Source organism: Apteryx rowi, unplaced genomic scaffold (assembly GCF_003343035.1).
Source record: "Apteryx rowi isolate R43461 unplaced genomic scaffold, aptRow1 scaffold_22, whole genome shotgun sequence".
Taxonomy (NCBI): domain Eukaryota; kingdom Metazoa; phylum Chordata; class Aves; order Apterygiformes; family Apterygidae; genus Apteryx; species Apteryx rowi.
Genome location: NW_020448530.1, coordinates 2,488,618 through 2,503,386, shown reverse-complemented (window position 1 = coordinate 2,503,386; position 14,769 = coordinate 2,488,618). Strand labels below are relative to the sequence as shown.

The window sequence follows — 14,769 nt, the reverse complement described above, 5'->3', positions numbered from 1 at the left end:
CTAAGAAATCCCTTAGGGCCCAACTATTTTATTGCCTAGAGGGCTTTAATTCAGGGATGTTAAGGGGCCTCCAGGCCACAGAACAGAACTGTAGCAACTAGCTCTGCTGATGTGCCTGCATTAGTAACGCTGATGGGGAAACACTAATCGGGGAGAAATGCTGGCCTTGGGTGGGTGATACAAGTCAGAGCCCTTTAGTTGATATCCATGTAGGTGTTCAACCTGGACAAAAATGTAGGTGTAGTGAGCTTGTACTGCCTTATGGATATAGGACCCTTGATGGGGAGTCCTAGGTGAAATACTGCACAACCTTGCCCAGTGTCTAACCAGGTCTGTTATTGCACTTCAACAATAAATGATGAAATTAGTTTCCTTGTCCTCAACACACCATGCCTATTTGAAAAACAGTATTTGYGCCCATTTTGAAATGTAAATAAGAGTCACATACTGTACTGGCTGTCATCTTTGTGATAATGAGACAAAAATACTCTTCCCCTCCAAAGGTGTGTTTTCTTTTATGCCAGCTCATGCAATGAAGCAGATTTCCCAATTGGCAGCAAAATGAGATGCTGTAATTTCCAAAGAGTTAGGCTAGTTTAAAGGGCTTGACAGACAGAGGAAACATTAAGAGCTGGAGGACAGAAAGTTTCTTGGCTGCGTAGTCTCCCTTTGCACCCCCATGCACCATTCAGATCTGACCTTGCTTCCAGGGAAGCCAGTGGAAGTCTGGCCATCATTCTCCATGGGAAAAAATCACAGCCAGAAGTGGAAAAACACCTGCACTCAGCCCAGCCATTGACAGTTGCCAGTCTGAAGGATTCCAGTCAAAAACGAAAAGCCGCAGCCAACATCCTGTACTTTTTGGTCAGACTTTTCATGTGAACTGCATTGGGTCTACTGATTTAACACAGAAGGATCTGTATTCTACCAGATAGTCACTGAGCAACTGTCACGTGCAAAACATAGAAGCAAAAGTGGGTCTCACTGGCCTCCATTTCGCTAGGAAGGGGTCTACACTTCACTGCTGGGTCACTTCTGCCACTGTCCTCTTCTGAGTGCCATTGGGCGCTATGGCTGCTTTGTCAGGATGTAGCTGCTCACAAAGGTTGGAGTTGGGTGGCATGTAGATACGTGGTGGGAAAAAGACTGGTTTCTGATTATGCTGTCTGTAAGGCAAATCTAAATAAACAGTCATTTTTACTTGTCATTCTGAAATATCGCACCTCCACCTGGATCTACGTAGCCCATTTGAAGTCAACTGATTAGAAATCAGCGAAGCTGCACAGATTTCTGTCAACTGAAGATATGGCTAAGCAGTTTGCTCTACCAACTAGAAGCAAATGCCACTATTTTATACTCATGCTGGACTTCCCAATATAAAAACTGTTGAAAATCTCACTGTTCCCTTCAGTTCAGCATATTTCTGAGCCCTTGTGCAGAGAGTACTAAAGAGTCTCTGCAGTCTGAGCGAATGTGAGTAGTCCAGTGCTGATGTAGGACCCTTGGGGAGACTCAGACTAGATTACGGCTTGCTAATGTGAAAATATGAATCACTAAAGAGGACAGCTCTTATTTATTTAGTAATTAATCAGCAGTCAGAGTGCCCCAGGGAAAGAAATCATCCTGCTATGTGTGCGCGTATACATGCACATGCCTCTCTTCCTCTCTCTTTCTCATTTATACATGTGTACAGTTATTTTAGTCATATAAGCCATATATACAGCTAAATTTATCCTTCTGTGAGTCTGATTTGCTCCCTAAGCAGACAGAAGGTCTCAGACTGTGGAGAGGTGGAACATCTGCAACCTCCTTTCCTCAGTGCTTTGCCAGGTGGCCTGGGGTGAGTAGACACAGCTCAGAGTCTGCTCTTGGTATCCAAAGAAAAGTTGGTCCTAGACATCTAAAAGATGCAGCAAAGCAGGCTGTTTCCAGATCCACTTCTGTAGTGAGGCCTTTTCGGACTCTGTAAGAGGGTGACAGCACTGGTGCTAATGTTGTCAACCTTTTCTGGAGAAGAACCCGCATTACACAAAGAATGCAACAACTGTCATGGACTATCCAAAGGGTAGAACGGTGATGCAAACCTTGGGTAACTTTAGTGTATTTACAGAAAGGAAGGACTATACAGAATTTGCTTCATCGTTGTTGGTGGAATGGTATTGGTCCCATTCTTAAGGCATGTGCCACAACGTTTTGCAAGGATTTTAAAAATATGTGAAAGAAGTTTTGAGAAATAAACTAGAATCACTGGGAAAATTATTATGCTAAAAAACATGAAAGCCTTCATTTTTGTTCATTTTGTTTTGCAATCAGGTCACAGAGTTGGGCAATGTGTTTTTGATATCTAACAAACAAAACTGTGAATATATTTCTTTGACGTTGTCCTTAGGACCAGACTGGGAATCCCAGTTTCAGCTGGAATCATTGAGAGTTATGGGTACACAGCAGTTAGTGCACTTTATAGAGTATAAGAACTGCCTCACATCATTGACAGTTCTCCAAAAACCATTGTCAGTGGCAGATTATTGAATAGCAGTGTTTCTGGAAGGGGAAGCCATGCGAGTACTTGTCAGCAATTTTATCAGTGAAATGGAAAAAAGAGTGTAAAACTATTGCTGGTAAGATTTGTGGAAAATGCTGAAACTGGTAGTGCAGCCAGGAATGAGAACTGGATAGTTAATTAGAAGCGGAGCGTCTTGATAAAATGTATTTTAATGCAGCTGAATGCAGTATGTCCAGAAACAAAGACAGCAAAAATTAATTCAGAATTATCTAGGGATCACTGTGGTAAAATGAATCAATGTGAGTCCCCACTGTCATAGTTTAGCCAAAGAGTCAGTATAAATGAAAAAAAAAAGAGTTTTAGTATGGAGATAATTCTGTCCAAACAATGAAAGACTATCTTGGTTCTGGGACCTGTAATTGACAGAAACACCATTATTAAGGGTTAAGGACAGTACATTTGGGACTCAGAGAATTCTATATGTTCAGCCAGTTTAAAGGAAGTGAAATAGGTGAATTGGCTACAATGTCTGAATACTTCCACGTGGAGAAAGTACCAGCTTTAAAAATGTTCTTTCAGTTTGTGGTGAAAGGTGTAATAAGAATGATGGTCTAAGTGCTGAAGCCAGACACGTTCAAACTGTAAATGAAGCATGAGTTTTAACAGCGATGATCATTTACCTTCAAAACTGTCAAGAGAAACAGCTGGTTCTCCATCTCGTATTGTCTACAAATTGAGATTGGTGGCCTTTCTAGAGAGAGCAAGGTACTTCAGTTTTGCACAAGTGAAAATTTTTAGGCCAGTATCAGATAATTGGGAGAAATGAAGTGTCCTGGGATAAATGAAAGGTTACATTAATTGATCAAAAGGTCCTTTTCTGCCTTAAAAACTTACGACCAAAATTTCTCTTCGGGCTATTTCAAGATGAACCATTTAAGCATCCATTCAGAACACTTTGGGCTAACAAGTTCTCCCAAATTCCATCAACTAGACAATGGCAATGACTGGAAARGAATCAAGGGGCATGTCTACACACTCAGATACACACCGCTGTCTGTGGAGCATTGACATGGCTTTTGGCTTGCCAAAGCCCACCAACTGTGGTGAAACTGGAAACTCTCCACATCTGCCCATCAGACGCATTGGGGGAATCCCAGTTCCTAACATCCCCAGATGTAATCACTAGCAATATCCAGTATAAACCTCTAATCAAGCCCCTACTAATCAAATGTAATTAGGGCAACCCACTAATTAAGATCTGGATTTCCCATAACTATATACATTGCTGGAGATGTGAGGGATTGCAGAGCATCCTTCATGAGGGCTGTAAAGGAGGGTGGAATGATGAATTAATATGCATATATTCATTTTCCATTTATCCTGTTCCTGTCTGGACTGTTTCAGTTTAGTTTTCCATTTCAGTTTCAGAAAAAAACCTTTTGAATGCAATGTCTTAAGCACTGAGTTTTACAAGCTTATAAGACACCCTCCSTAACCCAAAGAGCATCTTCTGTGCGACCAGTGGACAGTTCAGATAACCTCTTTTTTTTTCAGATGGCTGGCTCAAGCCAAAGACGACCTCTCACTGCTTTCCAAGCAGTATCCATCTTCTGGCTGACCAGTCAGCCTGGATGACCAGCAGAACAGCATATGCTTCTCCTGGCTCAGCAACAAAAAAAATAAGTGGGATACTGTAGAAAGTGGGGGGACTCAGGAGATCAGAGATGGGGCAGTGGTGCTGGAGGTGTCCGATGGGAAAGGCAGCGAGCGTGCATACCGCACTGAGAGGAGGCGGGAGAGACGGCAGCAAGACAAAGGACATGGTGGAGCATTGGTTTTGCACGGGGACAGTTGCAAGGAACAAAGCAGGCATAACTATAATATCTGCAGTGCACTGAGCTCCGACTGGCTGCACAGCAATGCTTCAAATGAGGGCACTGAATATTTAGCACCTTCCCCTACCGAGGCCCTCACTGCTGATCCTTGAATATCTTTTCTACCCAGCCAGGTCAGCTTGTGCTTGGAGAGATTTAATATCAAACACAGTGTGAAATTCAATCTCTCCTGTTAGACAAGCTCTGACAATGGAGCTGCCATGTGCTTGGTGGGTCATGTCAGCATTAATTTACTGCCCCTGGGTGCTGTGGAAATGTCTCAAGACTGTCACACTCCCACACTGCTGAGCTTTTGGCTTGCAAACAGTGACCAGGCAGAAGGTGATTGCAGAGATGGGGCCTTTTAGAGGGGAAAAAAACATTCAAGAGCTGCCACAGAAACCCTCCAATACTATTAGACCTGTTTAAATGGATGTGGACTGGAACATTATTGATGACACAGAAAGCCACCAAATGATAGCAATCAGGCTTGGTAAAAGACAAATGTGTGGGGATGCTCAGGGAAAAGGGGAGGGGGGAAGAAATACTATCTTTATCATCAGGGGAGATGGAGAATTAAAAAAGTGCCAAATCCACTGCAGTGGAGTTTAGCTTGTCTTTATGGTACATGAAACATACACAAACCTGTATGTTTTTTGATGGGAATAATAATTAAAAAAAATAATAGTTAACAGCATATTTCAGCTGAGCCAGCTTCAGTGAAGCTGGGGCTTTCTCATGCGCTCTCCCAGGAGTTATTACTGCTGTTTGATTCAGACTGCTTTTCCCACAGCACATAAACTTACAGCACATATGAGGTTAATTCTGCGATTTTGATTCTATTTCCCACTGAACATTTTCTTTCATGTATTTCAAACAGTACAAGCAATGAAACACTGTATTTTACCTATAGGAACAGAGCACAGAGAAATCAGAACAGAAATAGTGGCACACTGTCATTAAAGATGAAATACACATACTATATGGAGTAGTTTAATAGGCAGCCTGAGTGGAGAGGGTTAAACTCTCTTACACTGTGTAAGCTCAAGGGTCCAAGTGGATTTGCTGTCCCCACACTGCCCCTCTCTGCAGTTCAGAGATACCTTGTTTTGTGCTCAGCTCTTTGGCATTGCATGAAAGTGTATGCACTCCTTTATCTCAGATTAGCGGTCTGAATGGGAAGTCAGGTTTAAATAGTCTAAAGACAGAGGAAATCTTTCTTTCTAAATAAATACTACAAAGGCCACATACTCATTAAAATACTGTTTGTGTAGGAAAGAGGCCAGTAAAATCATGCATAAGGATGATGAGCCACAGTGAGCTTATTGATTTGTCTGAGCTAGGCTCTCTCCGCAGCAGCTGGTGAAGGCTCCCTCGGTGACAGCCAGGCCTTTCTTTGGCAACCGATAACGTGGGGAGGGCTATCACCATCTTTACGAAGGATGTCCCAGATGAGTTTGCCAGAAATCCAGCTTCCACTCTCTGCTGTGGACTTGTTGATTAAGACGTTGAGGTCTAGCTCAAAAGGGATCCAGCTGGTTTGTGGGGGGGTCCTTCTGGCCACACTGCTCCCAGTCCTTCAAAGCAAAACACATAGGTGGCCCCTAGGACACAGGTTCTCTGTCTCCCCGCTAGCAATATCCTAACTCTTGTGCCACTGATTGTCTCTGGCCACATGAATTTTGTGGTCCCTTGAACCATGGAGCGGGTCTCAAAAGCAGCTTTGACTTTGCCTGAGGATCTCTGAGSATGTGGGATCTGGGGGCTTGAACCCCCTCAAGCAGATCTGGGAATTGAACCCAAGGCTCCCACTGCCTGTGAATGAGAGGGACAGGCCCTTTCAAAGAACAGGGGGGGTCACCACATCCTTGAGGAGTGTGTTGCTGTGTCTCAGAGGAGTAGCAGTACTTTTCAGCTGACTGATGGTAACTCTGAAAGCAATGTGGCTTAAGCCCTGATCTCAGTAACATGACTTTCCCAGGGTTGTGAGGAAAACCTGTGGCCCTAAGGGTTCCATTCAGGGGTGGAGTCTGACATCAGCCTCCGGTTTGCTTGAAACCTCATCAAAAATCATGCAGTGCTCTGATCAGTCTTGATGTGAAGTCAGACCGGTACAACCCCAGGTTGGAAATTATCTCGCCTCCCTTTGCCCATCTAAACATCCGCCCTTCGATCCAACCTAGTCATGTAGGGTCCTGCTATGTCCAGTAGAGATAGATACCTGCAGACAGCAAATCATCTTGTCCTAAGAGAGATATCTAAGCAGCTACCTGTCTCTCCCCATGGTCTACAGACGGGCTAGATGCCTAGTTCAGGCTAGGTGGCTAAGGATGAATGAAGTGAATCCCAGTCTAAGCCACAGCAACTTAGTCTTCCCAGCAGAGCAGTTTTGTCTAGGTGAAAACAGCATTTTCTCTAACCCATGCACTCATGGTGGTTCTGGGTAGCCCTGAGACATCCTTCTGACTTCTTTGAGCTTGAGCAACCTTTAGACATAAAGGTTATAGCCAAAGCTGCTGTTTCAGCTTTCCATTTCTGCCACAAATAGTGATGTACCGTGCTGAGAAGTTGTACTTTTTGTTCTGTGAGGCTATTATACTTGTTTTCTGGGCTCCATCACCGGGGGAAAGGTCTATGGAAAAGGYTTGTCTATCTCTCATTTGGCATCAGGCACTGTCAGGCTTGGGAACTGTCTGATCTTTATTGTCAAAGTGTTCCCTGGCCTCAAAACTACCATGTAAAATTCTATCGCTCATGAAGAAAGTCAGACCAAACCATCATAATGGCCCCTCCTGGCTATTTAAGATCTTATTCTTCCCCACATTAGTTTTACACCTGTTTGATGCCTCTAATTTTATATAATTATGAGGGAGTATCGAACCTTCTGAAACCGTGGCTTTAAATCTGTCTCTGATCTATCCCTGTGCAAATACTAGGAACTACTTCTTCTGATGAGGATTTATTCAAGGGATCAACATGCAGTGAGTACAAGTCCTTCCTGTACAGGAGCAAGATAACCATAGATTATATCTGTGAAAAAAATTAACATAGGGCCTAGAACTAGCAGGGACCTCTGTGCCCTGTGCTGTGTGTAAAATCACTTCCCAACGCAAGTGCCTCAGCCCTCCGATTTTCCACCGGCCTTACACAGACATTCTTTTCTCTAATTTGGTTGTCGCTGCAGTTCAAATCCCACCACCCCCACGTGGCACTTTCTAAGTGTGTAATTCACAGCTGAATGCGAGGTGAAGTCGCAACCCAAATCTTAGAGAGCTGACTCACAAATGTCTCTGTGTCTCTCCAAACACCTTCTCCCTTCTCTTCTCCCCACAAACCCTCCCAGCTTGCCGCGTGCGGAAAGGTGTTGTCATGGAGAACGTTCATGGGCAGGAAGGAAGCAAGGGGAGCGGGCCAGGAGCCATCGCTGCCACCTGCTTGGGCRTTCACGCCAAAGGGCAACCCCGCTAAAACAAAAAATGTCACCAGTGTGCAGCTGCCCCAGCTGAGCCCCTCGCTGGCCCCTGCACGCAGAGTTCATCCACTCTTTGGTCTCGCACGTGAGGTTGAGGGACAGGACCTTCTGGGGCACATCCCGCATGGGAGCCCCAGACCACGGCAGCGATAGGATGGTGCTGGCAAGGGCTGAGCCAACACTGTGCTGGATGTGCTCTGCGCCCTATTGCGTCTGCAGCATGCCATTCTTCCCACATACATTGTTGTACCCACCCAATTATGAAAGAGGACTTGGCTGCCTGCCCCGCTGCTCCAAAATTTGCATCTTTATCCTGAATTAAACTCCAGTCCAAACTCTGCTAATATTTTTTCTATTATTATTGCTGTTTGGAAGAAGCGGTCCCTAATAGCTTAATACCCTGGAAAGGCTCCGAAGCAAGTGTCAGCACAGCAAGAGGGAGGTGGGCTTGCTGTTCCTCACTTAATCTAGCTCAGGCAAGTTAAAACCAGCAGTGCAAATGCTACAACAGAGACATTAACTCGTGATAACAACCACAGCACTAAGCCAGGCTCTCTGGAAGTTTTGTTTTCTGGTTACATTCATGTGCTAATGTCCAGGCCACGTTCTTCACAGAGCGAAACCAGGTTTTCTGAAGTGAAGGATCACTTACAAGGGGAAGGGAGGAAAGGCTGCTTGTGGGGGTGCCTGAAAGCAAAGGGGTGAAGGGTTCTGGGTCACACACAAGGTGTGAGAGGGAAATGAGAAAGAAGCCCCTGTCACTCCCGGGGAGGGCAGGATGAGCTCCTAAGGTTAAACGAACTGCCAGGTGCTTGTGTGTGCAAGTCACACCTTCCTTTTACCATGCAGATATTTTGCCTTCATGGTTGGCTTTTTTTTTGCAGTCGGTATTATTGCCTTTGCATACACAGTGTGACCTAACTCTGGGACCTGGCTCAACCTCCCTTCTGTCTGGTGGCTATTTAGATGGAGTTCATCAATTTACTGCATGAGAATATCGGAAAAGTAGCCAATGTGAATTGTAGCCGGTGCCTTTATGGGTATGACTTCACATTGATCAACACTGGATCTGTATTATTAAATCAAAGCAGTGAGGAAATGAGAAATGGAAAACAGAACACCCTCTTCAAATATTAACTCCTGCACATGTTCAAAAAAGCAGAAGAAAGATGGCTGTTGTCAACTCTGTGTATGCATGTATTCTAAATGGGGCTAAATACCACTGAAAATGTTGGTTTGTTGTCCTGGGAGTGTTTTAAGCACCTGGACTAGACAGTATGTTACTGGCAGACCCTTTCCTGGGACATGTTGACTATTGCTACTCATTAGGGTAACTGCTACTTACCATGGTCTCGAGAGCCAGAAGCAGGTGACTAAGGTATGTAAAATAGACGTGACCTTTTCTCAACATGTCTGGAAACCAGATTCATTCAAAACTGCAGTAAGGTATTGAGTGTTGAGGAGGACCCATATCCTAACCTGGGGGCTGGTGAATGCCATGTGAACAGACAGTAAAGGGCCCTGTGTGTCAAATGAGAGGACCATGGATTTATGGGAGTTTGTTTGTATTAGCTGAGTGCGTTTTAGTTACAAGATGCATCATTTGGCTCTGGATCTAAAGGTAATTTTTTTATTGCATATTTTACGACTGTTTACAAAAGTGATTTGAAGAAAATAATGGAATAAGAAACACATTGTCTTTCCCCAGGTCTTCAGTCCATTAACTTGGCATCATTTTAAGTGGCTTGACTAGAAATTTAAGTCGTTGTTATTTATATTAAAGATGTAACTAAGGATTTAGCTGAGATGCAGGCTGCCTTATGAAAGGTGCTGTGTCAGTGTTTAAAATGGGACAGGTGTTGTCTTGAGCTCAAATACAGAAGGATCAGGAGGGGCTGGCTAACTGTGATTAGAGTTTCTTATGGGCTTATAAATTGGGCCTCCACTCCTAGCTCTGCTGCAAATTTCTTGTGTGGCCATGGTCAGTCTTTTAGGGTTAACTTTTTGAAGATATTTACACACACACACAAAAAGAAGAGCTGTTTATGCTCTTGGCTTCAAGAGGAACTCGGTCCTTAGCTGGGGGACATAGGTCCCCTGGTTGATTTAAGTGCCATAAAGTTGAGCTTAATTTTTAGGTATTTTCTCCCCTGTACAGCATAGCACTATGAAAAGATACCTGGAAGCAGTTCAGCTGGGTCAGCCTGGGCCTCCTTGCCTTGCTAGTTCAGGTTGTGCTCTACAGCATTGCCCCGTGTGGGGTGAACGTCCCCCCCGGTACTTCCCACCCACTGGCATCTGCAGCCTTGAGTTAGTCTTTCTCTGTGTYGTATTTAACCCAGATCAGCACCGAGTGAAGGATGTTGTTTGATTGATGCTCAATGGCTTGTTTGATAACCAATGCTACTGAAACATCATTCACGTTACCAAAAAGAGAGAGGTGAGATGTTTGTGTGTAAGGAACAGAGGGCAGACGCTGAAATTCTGGACTCTGTTCCTAGCTGTTATGCAGACTTCCTGCGCTATCGGGAGGGAGTCGGTTAATCTCTTGGTATCAGTTCACCATTTGATAATAATCCTTCCTTCCTCCTACTCTTTGTGCTGTCTATTTAGCTTGTAAAGTCTCCAAGGCAGGAAATGTCCTTGTGATGTGCCTTGGCTGGCATCACAAGGCCACTGTCAGGTGAGGAACTTTTTGGTGTGCCTGTGTTGGAAATGGCTCACAGATGTGGTAGCCAGAACCAGAACCTTTGTCAAGCAGAGAAAGGAGAGGAGCCAGAGCTTGAATGGGCAGGAAGACTAAACTCATCACGCAGAGAAGTGCTGCCCTGAGGCAAGATGGGGGAATTGTAGGGGAACTTGCCTTGCCAATGCTTGCGCTCTACCTGTTCATAGAAGATTGTATATCATGTTCTAGGACTGGCAAGCCAGGACTCATCTACTTAAAAATTAATTCTGATAGAGACTGGATGCCATTTCTATGCCTCAGGCTGTTATAACCTATTCTCCTTCAGTAACAATTCTCATAGGATCCAAATCCAAGGTACAGTTCTAGCCATGTGGATCTATTGCAAAATCTTCAGGCAACCATGCTGGCAGCTTAGGAGTTGCCTCTGAGCATGGCATGTGCTTAAACTACTCATGAGCTATCTAGGCTCCTCGGCAAGATTTTCATCCTTGTTGGACTCATCTTTTATTTCAAGAATTGTTTGCATTTTTATGCCTCTGAGACTAGGTCCCGTGGGAATCCTTCTCAAACTCTCTGCATTGAGCTCCTGTACTTCCAGCATGTAACCCCTTCTCAGAAGAGGTCATTTGATTCTCCACTATAAATGCATGAATCAACACCTTGTATGTTTATGGCACTTTTCCTGAGTCTCTCTTGCTAAAAGAAGTATAGAAAGCTACAGTTTTCATGATGTGTTAGCGGTGGACTTGAACAGAGTAGCAATGCACCAGAATCAGACAGTTGCCTTTAAGGTATCAGGATATTGGTTGAGTCCTACCTCAGAGGAGACTATACCACCTAGATCAAACTCAACACCCCTGAAATCTTCATTTTGATCATGGAAGTCTCCCAAGGCAAACTTACTTTGCTTATAGGACTATATAAGGATCACAGAACAAAATGTTTTGCCTGGAGAATAGCAAGTTCTCTCCTATGCGCGAGAGATGGACTGTGAGCAAGTTGTGTTCAGTAATCAGTCAATAACTTGGCTTCTCTTGGTACTGCAAGTTTCTTCTGGGCTGTCGGGCTAAGACCAACGGATAAGTTATATATCATACAGCTGTGTTATAGTGGAGTTAGAGGAAAGAGATCAGAGGAACATTTTCATAAAGCTAAACCAGCTCTCCAGTTAAATCATCAGGCAGTTAGTTTCCAGTGGTAGGTAGCTTTAACCCAGATAGTTAGCTTAACACTACATTAAAGACATCTAGTCTAATCAAATAGTCTAGAGAGATAGATACCTCAGAGATAGCATAGATGAGTAACATAGGACAGGGTGAAATGCCTTCTGAGGGTACTGTTAATGCTGTCTCATGGCCCTGCTGGGAGGCCAGACAACTCTCTCAGAGTAGGTGAATAACTTTTACATGCCTAAAATGAGTTCAGTCACACCTTAAGTATGGTAAGGGAGGCTGTGAAATACAAAGGCGTGCCTACGTATACTTAGAGGAGTGCCTGCAAATCCAAACATTTTACCCCATGTAAGCATGAGAATTCATAACTAGCACCCACCAAAGCCCATTTTGACTTATCCACAGTTTTAAAATAAACCATGCAGCTATGTATGGGCATGCACACTAGTAATCACATTTCTGAAAATAATTCAACATAGTTTTAAATAAGAACCCATAATGTCACTGGCCTTGCAGTGGAAAGGTAGATGGAAGTTGCTCACATTCTTCATTCATTACACTTTCTGAGTAGATGCTACTTCCTGTGGCTACAAACCAAGACAAAGATAGCAATACCCATAAATGTATAACTGATTTAAAGATATTAAAGGCCTTTTTGCTTGTATGTGATCCACTAGCCACCTGTGTGATAATATGTCTAGAGATGTATCTGATATTACTTATTATTCAAGTCAGCTGTTTGGGTGCATAGGTTAATCATCAAAGAATGCATGTGCCCCCCAAAATATCCTGAAGAAATTATTTTTCCAATAAAATGACATGAAAATGTTAGCCAAAGCCCAAGTACTCCTCCTGCATCTCTGACTCATGTGACTTTTCCTGTGACACTCTCGTCCTTTGAATTGCTCAGGTACTTTCGTCCATGAAATATATAAAAGAAAACATGCTCACAGTGCCGGGCCATTGAGCAGATAAATTAACAACTGTTTGCAAAGATGTTTGCAAAGTCCTCGGACAGGCACTATCAGAGCGGTGAAATGCGAGGTGCTGGGGAGCCCAAAGTCCATGCTGTCCTCGTGCTGGCCTTCCTGCTCCCTCCTGGCTACACGAACTGTCAGACACATTTGTCCACCTCACCCCATGGAGGAAGACGAGGCTCAGGAAGGGCTCTCAGGGATCAGGCCCAGCTTTTCACATATTGGTGCTCTGCAGCTTCACGAGGAGCAGAGTGGCTCCAGTGGGAAAGGACAGCTGCTCAGGGCTTCTTGCTGGGAAAGGAATGGATGGTGATGCAGCACCTCCCGGCTCCTTGGCTAAAACTGGTGTGTCTCATGCTCCCCTCTGATGTGGTTTGTACTTTACCAGAAATGCTGCAGCTGCTGGACCCAAAGAACAGCCAGAGGTCTAGACTGTAGGGCAAGAAAACGTAACTGAGTCTTGCTGATTTGCAATAATGTTGCCCCATCCTGGGTGTTATCCTGAGAAACTGAAATTCCTCAGTCCCTTAGGGCTTGTGGTGAAGTGAATGGCAAAGCCTCAAACGCTTCAAGAGGAAGAAAACTGGGCTTTTATTCAGGTAGGTATTTTTTTTCCCCTCCCAGAAATGCTATAAGGTCATATCCTCCACTGAAATCATGCAGTATCTTTTTTACCTGTCAATCATAATTTCCCTGCCCCCTCTCCAATACGCAAACCAGCACACACACACACACACACATACATGCACAGAGTCAAAGCAAAAAAAAAAAAAAAAGTTCTTTTTCTGAAATCATTTTGGCCAGACTCTTTTTATTTAATAGGAAAATTGTGATACAGTGCAACAATACAGCATGCATGCCAGAACAAGAAGAATGCCACTTTTGTGTAGGTAGGGAAATAGTTGTGATGCACTAAAGAGATATTGTTTTTCCATCACTGTAGCCAAACTTTACACTTAGCTTCTCATGTAGAGAGAGGGTGTGACAGTAGATAGGATGTAGACTTTGAAACTCCATCTCCACAGAGAAAAGACAGATGGGATCCAGCTGGCGGATATCACACACATTTTCTGTTCTTGATATCTGCGGATCTGATAAACATGGAAGAATAACAAGCCTTTATAGAATGCAGATGAACAGAGGAGTCTATCTGTATGTAAAAGAGAAGGGCCTCAGTTTGCTGAATACTTATTTCTGTTAAATGAAATTTAACTCCCACGATCTCATAAAAAGACAATCTACCCATTTAAAGTACATATTTGATTATACACCATACAAGTTTATTGACCTCCCATGCCTGCTATTATCCTGATCTTATTAACATCATGTCATGTCAGACTCATATTGATAGCAAGGAAAAGCGATGGAGGGGGAGGATGCTCAGACTGAGCTCACCAGGTTGTGTGAATCTTTGTTTCTGAGAACATGACTGGTAGTCTGTGATCATCCAAAATCTGCACTCTGTTTTTAAAATAAGATCTTAGAAATCTGGGAATAGTGTTGTAAGACGAGTGTTGTCTAGTGATGGGAACCAGGAAATGGTAGCTGTGAATACCTGAGTCTGTGCATGACTCATCCAGCGACCTCCTTTGGCTTAGCTGTGTCCTCCTGTAACCTCTTCATCTTCCCTGCCTCAAACAGAGTTGCAAGGCTTTGTTACTCCTAGCATTTTGTGACGTGATTTTGTGCTCCCCAGCAAAAATGCAGCTATTAATAAGAGAAGAGGCTTAATTCAAGATCTGTTGTTTCACAGGGTATTAGCGTTGGTTTCGCCTGCGCAGATATTGGGTCAGATTCTAAGATGGTTTTGATTAATACGGGATGAATTTTGATCTTTTACCCAGTAGGACAGCACTGTCTTCTGGCTACCAGATTTCAAACCAAGAAGACTATCCCAGAATAGTTAAATACCTAAAACCAGAGGCACTGTTAAGAAGATTTGCCCAAAGCTGACTGTACAGAGTAGGAAAAATCTGCTGATAACTTTTACTGAACTACTTTCTTTTCCCCTCATATATTTTTTACCTTGCCCTTCAAACTGAAATTCTGGTTTTGTAACCTCTAGCTCTGCTGCTGGCAGAG

The 14,769-nt window shown here is 43.7% G+C and overlaps 1 long non-coding RNA gene across 11 annotated transcripts in view; it reads left to right on the top strand.

The window, feature by feature from the left end:
* Positions 1 to 14,769, top strand: part of LOC112965536 — a 107,355-nt gene that overhangs the window by 68,847 nt on the left and 23,739 nt on the right. Inside the window, exon 13 of one of the 11 annotated variants that reach the window (XR_003253315.1) lies at positions 4,058 to 4,684. The exons of the other annotated variants lie outside the window; for them this stretch is intronic. This is a non-coding gene — a long non-coding RNA (uncharacterized LOC112965536). Of the gene's footprint in view, positions 1 to 4,057; positions 4,685 to 14,769 lie in introns of those variants that run through there. 11 annotated transcript variants of the gene reach the window in all.